This window comes from Panthera uncia, chromosome D1 (assembly GCF_023721935.1).
Source record: "Panthera uncia isolate 11264 chromosome D1, Puncia_PCG_1.0, whole genome shotgun sequence".
Lineage (NCBI taxonomy): Eukaryota > Metazoa > Chordata > Mammalia > Carnivora > Felidae > Panthera > Panthera uncia.
Genome location: NC_064808.1, coordinates 84,839,882 through 84,855,058, shown reverse-complemented (window position 1 = coordinate 84,855,058; position 15,177 = coordinate 84,839,882). Strand labels below are relative to the sequence as shown.

The 15,177-nt window shown below is 42.3% G+C and overlaps 1 long non-coding RNA gene and 1 other non-coding gene across 2 annotated transcripts in view; both read left to right on the top strand.

The window, feature by feature from the left end:
- Positions 1 to 12,218, top strand: part of LOC125938853 (uncharacterized) — a 28,975-nt gene extending 16,757 nt beyond the window's left edge. Inside the window, exons 2-3 of the long non-coding RNA XR_007462837.1 lie at positions 10,607 to 10,710; positions 10,799 to 12,218. This is a non-coding gene — a long non-coding RNA (uncharacterized LOC125938853). The remainder of the gene's footprint in view (positions 1 to 10,606; positions 10,711 to 10,798) is intronic.
- Positions 5,583 to 5,688, top strand: LOC125917268 (U6 spliceosomal RNA). The gene has a single exon (XR_007456131.1). It is a non-coding gene; the product is annotated as a U6 spliceosomal RNA (small nuclear RNA).
- Positions 12,219 to 15,177: the final 2,959 nt, after the last annotated feature.

The following is a 15,177-nucleotide window of genomic DNA, read 5'->3' as shown; positions in this document are numbered from 1 at the left end:
CATCTGTGTGAGTGATTTGTGGTATGTGTTAGGGAAAAGGATTACAGGAAGTTTCACACTAGAGAGACCTGGAGAGAATTTGACTCTGTTGCCAAGTTTTCAGAGTCAAAGAGGGCAAAGCTAATGTTTTCTACTGATGTGGGTCATCACATGTCATCCAAATGGAGAGCAGCTTTGATTAAAAAGAAAAAAGGAAAGAAAGAAAGAGAAAGAAAGAAGGAAATAAAAAGAAAGAAATAGAAACTAACGATTATGTAAAAATTAGCTTCCTGAGGGTGAATTTCTGGAAAGTGGCAAGGTTTAGAAAACCTGATAGAGAAAATAAACAAAACAAGTTATCTTGGGCTTGGGGGATGTGGATGGTAGAGTTGGATGCTGTGTATTCAGCCAACAGTTGAACAAGAATGCTTTGTCCAGTGAATCACTGTTTTCTCCATCAAAGATGAACTGTCAGCTAGACCTGCAAAGGGCTCAAGGATCTCAGTGGTCCCAAGAAGAAATGTGCCCGCTCTTCCTTCTTTGTCCCTCTTCCACTGTTGTCTGCCATGTTGCATTCCTTGTCTGTGGGGTAGGGTGTGGCTCGGGTCTGGAGGCTGGAATCAGAAGAAACATTCCTGACTCACATGCAGCCATATTCCTTCCCTTTCTTTTGGTTCCAGAACTCTAGGGGACCAAATCCTGGGCTGGTATTTCTGGCCTTTTCTGAAACTTTATGTACTGTTCTAAAAAATTATATCACTGTTACATAAGTGATATAAGTCAAGCCAGGAACATGCAGCCCAAGGAAGAAGTACATCTTATGTTTTGATTTCTTCTTTTCTTTTGGCAAAAACTTGTTGTTCCCATTCCTGCTAGGACAGAATTGAAGTCCACTTGATGTGGAGCGGGGAGGGGACCATTCTGCTTAATTGCACTTTAGCTTGGAGTCTGTTCCAGATGCTCTGTTGGTTGCAGAGAAGCCACCGTGGGAAAACACAGTGTGGGTAGGCCTGGGCATGCACAAATGAGGTGCTCTGGCCCACATGCTGCCTCCCACAAGATTTTCAGCCAGAGCCAATTCTCCTTAGGGACCTGGATTACAGAGTTGATGAGACCTCACTGGTACATGGTGCCTAGAGCTCTGTCTGAGTTAGGGGTGAGTCTGAATCGAGGAAATATTTCTGCCTAGTAGAGGTTACATGTATTATTGAGCAGGTTATGAAATTGGTATAATTTATGTGATCAGCCTTCTTCCAGCTACCCAGGCTGCAAAAATTAGTGCCATTTAAAAATTCCTCCCCTTCCTTTATGCCCTATATGGAAGCAGTCACTAAGTCCTGCATTAAGATAAATCCCTCCCAGTGATTCCTTCCTTTCTCTTCCATGCCAAGCCATCTCTATGGTGCAGCTCTGGGCTGGGAGATGGCTGGAGGAAGCTGAGAGTGGACTCTGGAGAAAGACATTCGGGATGTGCCTTTGGGCTATGTCACATGACTTGGACAAGCTTAAAGTCCCTGTCTTTCAAGCTATTCTTAAAAAATGGGATTGTAACACTTCTCACTTTGCAGGGCTATTGTGAAGATCAAGTGAAATGTCATAAGAATGCAGGGACTAAACAGTGTAGTCCAGATTGTTCTTTTAGAAGCGACGATTAGTAGAAAAATGTTTATAAGGACATGCACCAAAAGGTTGTTAGTACTTTTACATTGAGGTGGTGGGATTTATGGCCTCTCCCCACCCCCAACTTGCATGTTTGTGCTTTTCTATATTTTTTAAATCTCCATGATGAAAATGTACTACTTTTGTACCAAAAATGATAAATATGAATTAAAACTCTACCAAACCTTTAATAACCAGCTGAGATGAGACTTCTTTCATTAAAACTTTCCAGGTGCTTCCGAGGCACCTGGATGGCTCAGTCAGTTAAGTGTCTGACTTCTGCTCAGGTCATGATCTCACGGTTCATGGGTTCAAACCCTGTGTCGGGCTCTGTGCTGACAGCTCAGAGCCTGGAGCCTGGTTTGGATTCTGTGTCTCCCTCTCTCTCTCTGCTCCTCCCTCACTCATGTTCTCTCTCTCTCAAAATAAACATTTAAAAAATTAAAAAAAAAAAACCTTTCCAGATGTTCCCGTTGACAAAGATCCCTTTCCAAACAAGTTACTGAGTCATTTTGAGATGGAGATGCTCACCTATAAAATTGGGGGGGGGGGTAATAAATTTCAAATGGAAAAAATATATACACTATTATGTATTTATAATATGGATATTATAAATACCCTTACACACACACACACACACATACACGACAACAACAACAATAAACACACTCTTCTCTGCCCCCCTCTCTCTGGGATGTAGAGATCATGCCTGGGCAAGAGAAAGTGCTTAATAAACACACTCTTCTTTTTCTGAATACCAGAAATACTTTGTATCTCTCTTGTAGCACTTACTGTATTTTACTTTGTATTATGGTTATTTGTGAACTTCCTATATCTGCTCTAGATTATGAGCCCTGTGAAGGCAACAGCTGCTGTATTCTATTCATCTTTTACCACAGAGGGCTTAATGTCTCCTTCCTAGTAGCTGCCAAATATACTCATTGAATGATTGAATGCCTAGGTAAAGGAAGAGGCCTCAGAGTATAAAGACATGACCTCTAAGGCAAAGACATGCCCCCTCAGGGATTCAGATGCTCACTGTCTGACACTGGGCCCACCGGTATAGTTGCTCAACAAATGTTTGTTGATTGGGTGAGTATGTGTGGCAGCAGGGACCCAGGTTCCTGTGCAGGAAGCTGGAGACCAGGTGAACACACCTGGCCCACTGACAGTGACACAGGTGTCTGTGAAGAGGTTTCTTCTTTGAATTGAATGGAGTTTAAAACTCAGACAGCTGTCTAGGGCCAGTCCCTTCGATTGTAGGACATGCCCCTGAGTGCTAAGGAGAGGAGAGAGGGGAGAGGGGACTGCAAATGAAAGAGAAAATGAAGAAAATGAAATGGAAAGAGGGCTGGGAAGAAAGTCTTGAAAAACTGAGGAGGAGCAGACAGTCCTGCTTTGGTAACAGGTTTGGAAGAGGGATTCTCCTCAGGTTGGAATTCAGTGTCACTGACATATACCTCCTATTGATGACATCGGGCCAGAAGGACTTTGCTGGACATCTACAGGCAGACCAAGGCACGTTCATGGAGTTTTACAAACCTAGAGCAGGAGAGAAAGAAAATGAAGGTGCCCCACAGAAATTGAGAGGGCTGGGAAATATGGTACTGTACAAGTGCTTTCTAAGAACTCTCATAACCAGTTGTGTGGAACTTTTCATGAAAAATGGAGATTTTTGACAGATTAAATAGAAGTGGGCAGAACCTGAGTAATGCTAGTTATCCTATTACTATGGTGCTCTTTTCCCCTTTGCTAATGCAGCCCAAGAAACAAGTGATATATATTATTACGATATACATTATTATGTGTATTCATGGAGTGAAGAGGTAGTTTGAAAGAAAGAAAGAAAGAAAGAAAGAAGAAATGCAGAAAAGATAATGACTCATTGACAGAACAGGTGTGCCAACAGAGACACAAGAAAGAATGAAGGTAATCCCTGGATCTTATTGTAGTATACATGGCCATTTATAGCTCAGTAGAAATCGTGGGACAAAACCTCAGTGTTCTGGGCCATTCAGTGGGCTCCCATCACCTCATGTGATGTCAGTGGGGCCAGGACTGTGAAGAGGTGGGACTTTGAATGTTCACGGATATTTTCTCCAACATTCTTTGTCAAAAGTTTCGACTATCAATGCCTATCTATTCTCTAGGATATTTGTCTTGGGAAGGAAATATCATATGAGGCTGGTATTTGTATGTATATATATGTGTGTGTGAATGTATATTTATTTATGCATGTGTATGTAGGTAGATCAAGAAAAAATAAAAAAAAAATATTTGTAAATACCTATTATGCATATGACAAAATATCGATGATATGCTTGGTAAGACCAGACAAAAAGAAGAACTAAATCAATTAAATCTTTGAATAGAACTTCAAGATAGCATTGAAGGAGGTGTTACAGAAGACAGAGGAAAAAGTATTTTTTGATCACGTTTCAGATTTCATCACTGTTTCACATATAGCATTTCTTCTGATTCTGTGACAACACTGTGAGGTGGGTAGAGTATCACAGTCCAATCTTATAGATGAGCAAACATGTCAGAAGGGTAAAGGGGTTTGCGCATAGTGAGTGGCAGGTGGGGAACTGAGCCTAGGTTTGTAGACTCAAAATCTCTTGTTCTTGTGCTATTGCACTAATAAGTAGTAACATTTTGCACCTTATCTCTCATTGTATCTCTTTTATATAAAACATTTTATATCTTATATATGTTATTTATCTTAGATCTTACCATTCTGTCAGCAACTCTGGGTGCTATTCTGATAGAAATAGAAAGACCATTTCTCCCGAGAATGGCATTTAGATATTTATAGACTGTTTCTCTATTTATGATTTCCAATAAAACTTTTGGACATAAAGTTTTTCAAGAACATTATTAGGGACAAATTTAAGGTGATATTTTAGTTATTATTCTGGAAATCCTGTGATCACTTTGACTTTGTATCTCACTGATGACACCCCCATATCCATAGATGGTTCTTCACTGTATTGTTTGTTTTGGGGTATTGAGTTTGATAAGTTCTTTATAGATTTTGGGTACTAACTCTTTTTCTGATATGTCATTTGCAAATATCCTCTTCCATTCTGTCAGTTGCCTTCTAGTTTTGCTGATTGTTTGCTGTGTAGAAGCTTTTCATCTTGATGAAGTTGCAATAGTTCATTTTTGCTTTTGTTTCCCATGCCTGCAGAGACATGTCTAGTAAGAAGTTGCTGTGGCTGAGGTCAAAAAGACTTCTGTCTCTTTTTTCCTGTTGGATTTTAATGGTTTCCTGCTTCACATTCAGGTTCTTCATCCATTTTAAATTTATATTTGTGTACGGTGTAAGAAAATGGTCTAGTCTAATTCTTCTGCATGTAGCTGTTCAGTTTTCCCAGCACCATTTGCTGAAGAGATGGTTTTTTTTTTTTCCATTCGATGTTCTTTCCTGCTTTGTTGAAGATTAGCTGGCCATACATTTGTGGGTCCATTTCTGGGTTCTCTATTCTATTCCATTGATCTATGTGTGTGTGTGTTTGTGCACACACACTCTCTTGATGATTACAGCTTTGTAATACAGCTTAGAGTCTGGAATTGTGATGCCTCCAGCTTTGGTTTTCCTTTTCAACATTACTTTGGCTATTTGGGGTCTTTTCTGGTTCCATACAAATTTTAGAATGGTTTATTCTAGCTCTGTGAAGACAGGTGATGTTATTTTGATATGGATTGCTTTGAATTTGTAGATTGCTTTTGGGTAGTATCGACGTTTTAACAATATTTGTTCTTCCAATCCATGAGCAAGGAATGTTTTTCCATTTCTTTGTGTCCTCATCAGTTTCTTTCATAACTTTTCTATAGTTTTAAACACACATATCTTTTACCTCTTTGGTTAGGGTTATTCCTGGGTATCTTACAGTTTTTGGTACAATTGTAAATGGGAGGAAAACTTAAAAAAAACTTGGGTGGTTCTCGCTTCAACAGCACATTTACTAACATTGGAACAATACAGAGAATATTAGCATGGCCTTGCACAAGGATGAGATGTAAATTTGTGAAGTGTTCCATATTAAAAAAAAAAAAAAGCTTGGGTGGCTGTGCTGGGCATGAAGATATGCCCCTAAGGTTTCCTTGGGGGGAGGATTTGTTACCCTTGGTTCTAGGATTGATGTCAGTAGACAACCTTGAGCAGTCAGCCCCTTTGACAGCTGCCTCACCCAAAGGCACATCATTCCTGGGGATAGCCCACTTCCAATGACCAATTAAGGCAGAGGGTAAAAGTGCAGCTACTTGGGCCCATTCAGGCCAACTCTGAAGGGTTATTTGCTCCTGTGTTCCTTCTGGAGTCAGCTGAGGCTGCTGGACCCATATTGCAGTTGGATTTCTCTCTGTGCCCACTTCTGCTACCTTTCTCTCTGCTCCAGATGTGTGGATCCCAGAGGCATCCCCTACTTAACATCCTGAACCCTGAACTCTTTCTCACAGTCTACTTCTTGGAGAGCTTGAACTGCAACAGTTCAATTTATCTATGCTTCTTTTGGAGCAGGGGTTGGTAGTTTTCCATAAATGGCTAGATGGTAAATATTTCAGTCCTTGCATTCCAACCCTGCCTTTGTAGTGTGAAAGCCACCATAGATAACATGTGGATAAATGAGCATGGCTGTGTTCCAATAAAACTTTATAAAAATAGGCAGGTGGCTGGATTTGGCATATGGATGTAGTTTGCCAGAGAATTACTAATTGCTGAGAATTACAGATTCATTTCAGATGATTGGAGAATTCTGGAGAAGTCCTGATTAATTTCTTCATGTCCAATATTGCATAAGTTACAAAGCAGCTCTTTATTGTGCATACTGAGTGCTGAATGCTGGATAAAGCCAGTAAGATACACTCCTAACAGAGCTAACAGCCCATGAATACAGTTTCAACACAAGACAGATTTATGATCTAATGCTAGAAGGTACTTTTAGAGGTTGTCTTCTGCTTTAGGCAGAGTTGTTCCCCTTTAGCCTGGTTCATTAGCAGCTTGGCATCCCCTTCTCAGGATCCGTGGAGATGGAGGAAGAAGACTCCCAAAGGGAAGAAGGAGGGAAGGAAATGACCAAGACTTCTGCCAGCACTTTTGCATGTTATTTCACTTCCTTCACACAAACTGTGGGTATTAGCATCCCCATTTTGCATAGGAAGAGATTGCCTTGGAGAAAGTAAGGGGGTCTTCTCTGCACACCTTGTAAACAGTGGAACTGATTTTAAACCCAGGCATGTGGGACTTCAGAGATGATGCCCTTTCCACTCCCCCAGGCTGACCTGCCAGCTTGGCCTTGGACTGGAGATAGTTCTTTAAACCTGATCATTTCTGCCTAAGAGTGCTTGGCACAAAGAGCTGAATCCTGGACCAACTCTCATGGCTCTGTTCCTGGTGTTCATTGGAGGCTGAGTTTCCACATTCTTGCCATTAGCAGCCAGCTCTGAACTGTGGCATCTGATGAATTGAAGCTTTTGGATGCCTGGGCCTGGCTGGGTGGTGCTGGCTTTGAAGTTCACTTTCGATCCTTGCAGGTATGAGCATGGTGCCCCCCCCCCCCTGCACCAAGCCCTATCACCTTGTTCTGTCAGGCAGCTGTCATCACCCCATAGGGCTTTTCTTCACAGCCTGTTGTCAGGAAGCTGGCCAACTCCTTGGGAAGGTGAGAGAGGAAATTAGGAGGCTGGGGGCTGGAGGGAATCATGCTATCACTATGCTCTTACCCTAGGGCTGATGGAAATAACACTGCTCGGGCAGCTGGGGAGATCTGGCTGAAGCCCAGGCTCTGCTGCACATCAGCAGTGTGGTCCTGGGTAAGTCCCGTAATGTCTTTGAACTGCTTCTCACCTGTATAAAGAGGGTAAATGTTCTGGCTTGCCTACTTACTGCATGGTGAAGTTGTAAGGATCCACCTGAGTGACACGTGAGAGAAAGCAGCTGGAGAAGAAACAGGGCATAGTTCAGTGGTTCTCACACGTCAGTAAGAACCACCTGGAGGCTTGTCAAAATGAGAATCCTGGGGCCACTTTCAGAGTTTCTAATTCAGTCGACCTGGGGTGGGACCTGTTCTTCAAGACCCCTTTCTTTTCTTTTCTTCTTTTTTTTTTTTAATATGAAATTTATTGTCAAATTGGTTTCCGTACAACACGTTCTTCAAGACCCCTTTATTTTCTTTTTTTTTAATATGAAATTTATTGTCAAATTGGTTTCCATACAACACCCAGTGCTCATCCCAACAGGTGCCCTCCTCAATGCCCATCACCCATTTTCTCCTCTCTGCCATCCCCCATCAACCCTCAGTTTATTCTCAGTTTTTAAGAGTCTCTTAGGGGCGCCTGGGTGGCTCAGTCGGTTAAGCGTCCGACTTCAGCTCAGGTCACGATCTCGCGGTCAGTGAGTTTGAGCCCCACGTCGGGCTCTGGACTGATGGCTCAGAGCCTGGAGCCTGCTTCCGATTCTGTGTCTCCCTCTCTCTCTGCTCCTCCCCCGTTCATGCTCTGTCTCTCTCTGTCTCAAAAATAAATAAACGTTAAAAAAAAAAAGAGTCTCTTATGGTTTGCCTCCCTCCCTTTCTAACTTTTTTTTCCCCTTCCCCTCCCCCATGGTCTTCTGTTAAGTTTCTCAGGATCCACATAAGAGTGAAAACGTATGGTATGTGTCTTTCTCTGTGTGACTTATTTCACTTAGCATAACACTCTCCAGTTCCATCTACGATGCTGCAAATGGCATGATTTCATTCTTTCTCATTGCCAAGTAGTATTCCATTGTATATATAAACCACAATTTCTTTATCCATTCATCAGTTGATGGACATTTAGACTCTTTCCACAATTTGGCTATTGTTGAAAGTGCTGCTATAAACATTGGGGTACAAGTGTCCTTATGCATCAGCACTCCTGTATCCCTTAGGTAAATTCCTAGCAGTGCTATTGCTGGGTCATAGGGTAGATCTATTTTTAATTTTTTGAGGAACCTCCACACTGTTTTCCAGAGTGGCTGCACCCATTTGCATTCCCACCAACAGTACAAGAGGGTTCCTCTTTCTCCACATCCTCTCCAGCCTCTATAGTCTCCTGATTTGTTCATTTTAGCCACCCTGACTGGCGTGAGGTGATATCTCAGTGTGGTTTTTGATTTGTATTTCCCTGATGAGGAGTGACATTGAGCATCTTTTCATGTGCCTGTTGGCCATCTGGATGTCTTCTTTAGAGAAGTGTCTATTCATGTTCAAGACCCTTTTCAAATTTCTTTTTCATGAAGCCTTTCTTAGGTACTATAGTTCCAGCTGGTCTCTACTCTAAATGTGTAAACTGGGATGTCCCATGGTTTGTACTCCTGTGGAATGGCACCCATGGTGAGCCCAGCAGTGGCTGCCTGGAGTGCTCTCTTGGGCAGGATGCTGGAGCCACATCCTGGCTCAAGGCAGAGTGCCAGCACTTATTCACATAGGTGTAGACAGGGAGGTGGCAGCATGCATAATAGATATTTGTCATCCCTGACTTAGAGACTCTTGTGTATTTTCTGTGTGCTGGGCTTGTCTTTACAATTAAATTATACACTTCTTGATGACAGATGCAATGTCTTTTACTGCTGTCTCTTCTGTGATACTTGGCTTCGAACAAATCACCCTGAGCTCTGAACTCCCTGAGCACAGGGCTGTCTGTGTCCTGCTCATTTTGACCTCCGAGGACTAGCACAGTGGTGCCAGGTCATGTTAGTGGCTGCAAATATTCTTTGCTCAATCAAATAATAATTTTAAAATACTGGAATAATGTTCCCCAAGTTTTTGTTCTGGCTACAATTTAACGACTTTCAATCTAATCTACATTATTGACACGCTCTCCACTATTTTCTTAAGTCCAGGCAATCAACAAACCAATAAATCAGGCCATGATTTGCAGTGTTTGTCAATTTTTGTGGTGAAAATACTTCTGCCTTGTTGATTTCGAGCTTCCAGAGTGACACCATTGAATACAGAGTTGGGAAGAGGGGCGCAGCAGCACACCCCTCTACAGGTTTTCCACCACACACACACATAGATGGAAATAACCTCCAAGCACAAGTAAATGTAAACCTATTAGGAAGTGATAGTTTTTGAATATTTATTACCTTTTAACAATATTACTGATTTGTTCGTAAGTTTGCATGATTTAATGATTAATAATGGCCGTGCTTGACACCCGGTCTGCATGATTCCTAAAACTGTAACAACTGGTTCTCGTGAGTTCTCTTGAGCACACCACTGGATGAATTGGTATAGGTCTGCAGAAGTTAGGACTTTTTTGGTTGCAAGTAATAACAGTTTACCAAATAAATTGCCTAAGCTGAGAGGAATTATTTTGCCTTACAAAATTTATTTTTAATTTTTTAAATGTTCATTTATTTTTGAGACAGAGAGAGACAGAGCATGAGTGGGGGAGGGTCAGAGAGAGAGGGAGACACAGAATCTGCAACAGGCTCCAGGCTCTGAGCTGTCAGCACAGAGCCAGACGCGGGGCTCGAACTCACAGACCATGAGATCTTGACCTGAGCTGAAGTCGGAAGCTCAACCGACTGAGCCACCCAGGTGCCCCATTGCCTTACAAAATTTAAAGCATACAGAAGGGTAAGGTATGTCTGGCTTCAGGCCAGGTGTCTTTAGGACCTGTTCTTTTTTTCTGTCAGCTTTTCTGTCTTCTACGTGATGTCAAGTTGCCCACCTACAGCTCAGGCCTCCTTGTCTGAGGTTTCAGTCATCCAGAAAGAAGCAAGGCCTTGGCCTCACTGCTTCTGTTTATGTTCTCTGTTTGTCCCTGGGCCAGGGTCCAGGGCTGGGAAGTGTGAAGCTCTCTGCTGGGGACTCAGTTGTTTCTCCTCACCATCAATGCATATGTTGACACTCCACCCTCCAGTGTGATGTATGAGGATAGGGTTCTTGTGATGAGATTAATGCCTTTATAAGAGAGCTTTCTCTTTCTGTCAAATAAGGATGTAGTCAGAAGGCAGCCATCTATCTACAAGCCAAGAAGAGAGGCCTCACGGGGAACCAAGTTGGTTAGCACCTTCATCTTGGGCTTCCCAGCCTCTAGATGGTAAGAAATAATTTCTTGTTGCTTAAGCCCCCCAATCTATGGCATTTTGTTATGGAACCCCACACTGACTAAGGCTTTTCTTCTCCAGGCTGAACATGACAGATCCAAGCATCTGGACTGAGAAAGGAAAGGGGTTTCCTCAGAGGAAATTCCAGGTATCATTACTGGAAGGGTGATTGGAAGCAGACAGCAAAACAAACATCCATCATAAGTTCTCCCTCTCTCTGGGCAGAAGAAATAGTTTCCTGGCTCAGAGGGTTCAGGTGTCAGGACAGCCTTTCTGGATATATGATTGGATCACTCCTTTTGTGTATAAGGGGGGAAAATAGGAGAGGAAAAGAATAGAAACCTGATAGGGTAGCCACAGTCTAAATATTCCATGATTTGAGGGCTTGATTTTTTCTTTTTAAGATTTTTAAAAGATATCTTTAAAAGATAATTAAACAGTTAAAAAATGTTTATTTATTTTTAAGAGAGAGAGAGAGAGAGGCAGGAGAGAGGGAGACACAGAATTCAAAGCACATTCCAGGCTCTGAGCTGTCAGCACAGAGCCTGATGTGGAGCTCAAACTTACAAATCATGAGATGGTGATCTGAGCCAAAGTTGGATGCTTTCTTGACTGATCCACCCAGGCACCTCTGGGGTTTGCTTTTGACAGGGGGTTCAAGGCAAGCCACCTGAGAATGTGCCACTTTGGCATGTGGATTATTTCAAGCTTATGACAATCAAGGCCCAAAGGACTCAGGAAGAGCTTTATACCTCTCCCTTAACTGCCTAAAAGAATTTAGTTAGGGGATCTGGTCCCAAAGAAGGCTATCACCAGAGATAACCTCAAGGTTGGGCTAGGTGTGGTAGACTGGGGTAGGGGGAAGGGGTCTGTTTGGTCAGATTCCTCTCTGTGTTCTATTGTCTGTGCATGGCACAATAAACTTTTTTTTCCCACCAAACATTTGCTCTTCCCACCTTCCTGTGAATTGTCTTCTTTCCCTTTGAAGCTCAAGATTCCTTCCCCCTTCTCCTTAGCTTAGGATGGCATATAAACCTCAGTTGCTTCACTTTCTTTGAGCCTCATAGCTTCAGGGTTTCTGGATGTAGAAAATTAAATTTGTTTTTCTCCTATTAATCTGTGTTATGCTAATTTAATTATTAGACCAGCCAAAGAACCTACAAGGGAAGAAAGGGAAAGCTTTCCTCCCCTATACCTCCCACCAGGGGAACACAGCAATATGTTTCTGGCACAAAGGACTGTTGAGAATGTTGCTCTAAGAATCCCAGGGCTCAAACTTTAGCTACTTGGGTGAGAAGCTTGTGCTTTTACAAGTTGAGAGCTTGTGGAAGCTCTAAAAAGAAGTATCTTTACTGGGGAGTATCTTGTTGATATTAGGAGCATCTTGCTAGGGGTTTGGTGTGAATTCTAGACTGACCAGCCACTCTTTTTTTTTAAGACACCACTCTTAAAGACCCATCACTATTAGGCCACTAGAAGGCTCTTGAATTTGGTGTGTGAAATTACATAGGTGCCTAGAAAAATGAGTGCAATGTGAGGTCACAGACAGTATCTCCACCAGGAAATTTTGGAAGAAAAAAAGCTGGGGTTAGCAGTGGGCAGGTAAGATATAGCGTTTTTTTTTTAAATTTTTTAAAAAAATGTTTATTTATTTTTGAGACAGAGAGAGACAGAGCATGAACGGGGGAGGGTCAGAGAGAGAGAGGGAGACACAGAATCTGAAACAGGCTCCAGGCTCTGAGCTGTTAGCACAGAGCCCGACACGGGGCTCGAACTCACGGACCGTGAGATCATGACCTGAGCCGAAGTCGGACACTTAACCGACTGAGCCACCCAGGCGCCCCAAGATGTACTGTTTTATACGAACTTGTAAAGAGGTGAAATGAAGAGAAACTTTGACTGGAACCAGATGTTTGTCTAACTGTTCCAGCCTAATGACTTGGCTCTTCAGGTTCATTTGGGGCCATGGGTACAGGAGAGAATGCCAGGCTTCCTGGACAATATCAATTCCAAAATTCTCTCTATCCCTGGAGGTCAACAAGACATTGACCTGAGGTTCACCCTGTACTTGGGGTTTTTGTTCAATACAGTGGGGTAGGAGAAACTTGCCACCTGCCACACACCTGTATGATATACAATACAGCGAGAATTTCCTATATACATTGGGCACTGTGCCAGATGTTATTACAAACACACCATCTCGTTTGATTCCCTCAACTACTTTGTATTGCAGTCAATTGTCCTTATTTGCAGAAGAGGAAACTGAGGCTCAGAGGCCACAGTTCCATGACTAATAAGTAGCATTGCTGAGCTGTAACCTAGATCTTTCTGACTTCAATGGCAGTGTTGATTTTCTCCATGTGATGATGAGCTGCAGGTGTAGCAGCCATTGACTGAGCACTAATCATAAGCACAATCATCATTTTATCTATTTGTGTCTTGTTCACAACCATACTCCCAGTGGCTAGTGGTGGAAGTTAAGAAAATACAGGATATAGTTTTCTTAATGTTTTTAAATGTTTATTTATTTTGGAGAGAGAGACAGCATGAGTAGGGAATGGGAAGAGAGGAAGGGAGACATAGAACGTGAAGCAGGCTCCAGGCTCTGAGCTGTAAGCACAAAGCCTGATGCGGGGCTTGATCCCACAAACTCTGAGATCATGACCTGAGCTGAAGTCAGATGCTCAACTGACTGAGCCACCCAGGCACCCCAGGATATACTTTTCTTAATAACCCTTGGCATAGGCATTTAAAAAATTCCACTTTAGAAAAGAAGAAACTACCTCAGAGAACTTATGTACTTTTTCTAAGTTCTCAGAGATTATTATACAACCTCAGACTTCTATATGAATTCAAAATTGATTATTGTTACATTTCTTGGTGTGTTCCTCCCCCCTCCCCCCCCTTGACCTGCCCTGTGATACACACCTTCTCTCCCCATTGGGTAGATGTAAGCCAAATATAAGTGGGGAGAGGGTGGCAGTGGTGTTGGGATGTGCATCAGCTTGACATTGAGAGCAGCCAAGAGGTAGATCAGCAAGCTGGATTCAGGCCCTCTTCTCTTTCAGTTCAGTATGTGCTTTATTTATTCTGATTTCTTTCTTAAGATTTCATTTTTTTCCCCAAATGGGAGATTTTTTTTTTTTTTGCCCTCAGGAACAGAAAGTATTTCATGTACAGAAATTATTATTCAGAGGTATCTTTGTTTTTTTTATTAATTTTTTATGTTTATTTATTTTGAGAGGGAGGGACAGAATGCATGTGTCTGTGCACTCACACGGAAGCAGGGGAGGGGCAGAGAGAGAGGGAGAGAGAGAATCCCAAACAGGTTCTGCCCTGATAGTGACTTGGGGCTCTATTCCATGAACCATGAGATCATGACCTGAGCCAAAATCAGGAGATGGATGCTTAACCAACTGAGCCACTCAGGTGCCCCAATGTAGGTATATTTTATAATAGGCCAAACAACTTCTCTTGAATATTACAAATACTTATACTACCAAATAGGCACAAGTTTACTCTTAATGCATAAATATTAATGTTCTGAGTCTGATTCTTTTAAACATTTCTATTCTTAATTCTCAGTTTTCCCAGAGTTGAAAAATAATATCCACTAAGGAAATAATAATGCCATCCCAAGCAGTTTAGGGAAAATTCAGAGATTTTAGCTAGGAGCGTAGCCTGGATTCTTGCCTGCCCTATTTGTAGCCCACACCAGGACTTCATCATGTTATAAGTGGTTGAGCTTGTATACAGGGCTGCACAAGCTGGTATGACCACATGGGTACTTACTAGGGTATCACTCTTGCTTACACTCATTTTATTTCTCTAAGCCCTGTCCCAGACTGTTATGGAACCAGGCTGGAATGCTGGCAGAAAAACCAAGTGGCACGCAGAGATCTTGGTGGATCAGAGATTTATTTAACACCGGTGGGCTCAGAAGAGACCGTTTCTCCAAAGATCTGAGCACCGAATACAAGTGGGGAGGGTAATTTATGGTCGTCAGCTTCCATATCTGTGGGGGTTTTTGTGTGCACAGCAAACAAAGGAAGAACCCAGAGGAGGGGTCTCTAAGCTAGAGACCAGAGCTTATTTTAGCCCCATTGGCCATCTTTGGTGCAGTACTGTATTCACTACTCCAACATTCTGCCCCCACCTTTGATGCCTTTAAAAAAAATTTTAGTAGGCATCACCTTTTAGTTTTACAGGTTGGTACCCTCGGAAGGCTAAGATACATGCAGTAGTTTGGCGAGCAACAGTGTTTTTAATAAAACATACCATGGCATTCAGTATACAGGGGCCGATGGATACAAGTAAAATTATGGAGAGGGCAGGAAGCCAGGATGCCCAATCTGTGAGATCCCACCCTTACTATTGATTGATACTTTCCTGTTGTCTATGTTGAATTTGTTCCTTAAGTTCCTTAAACTTAGTTGTAACTATTCCTGACTGGTTTATGA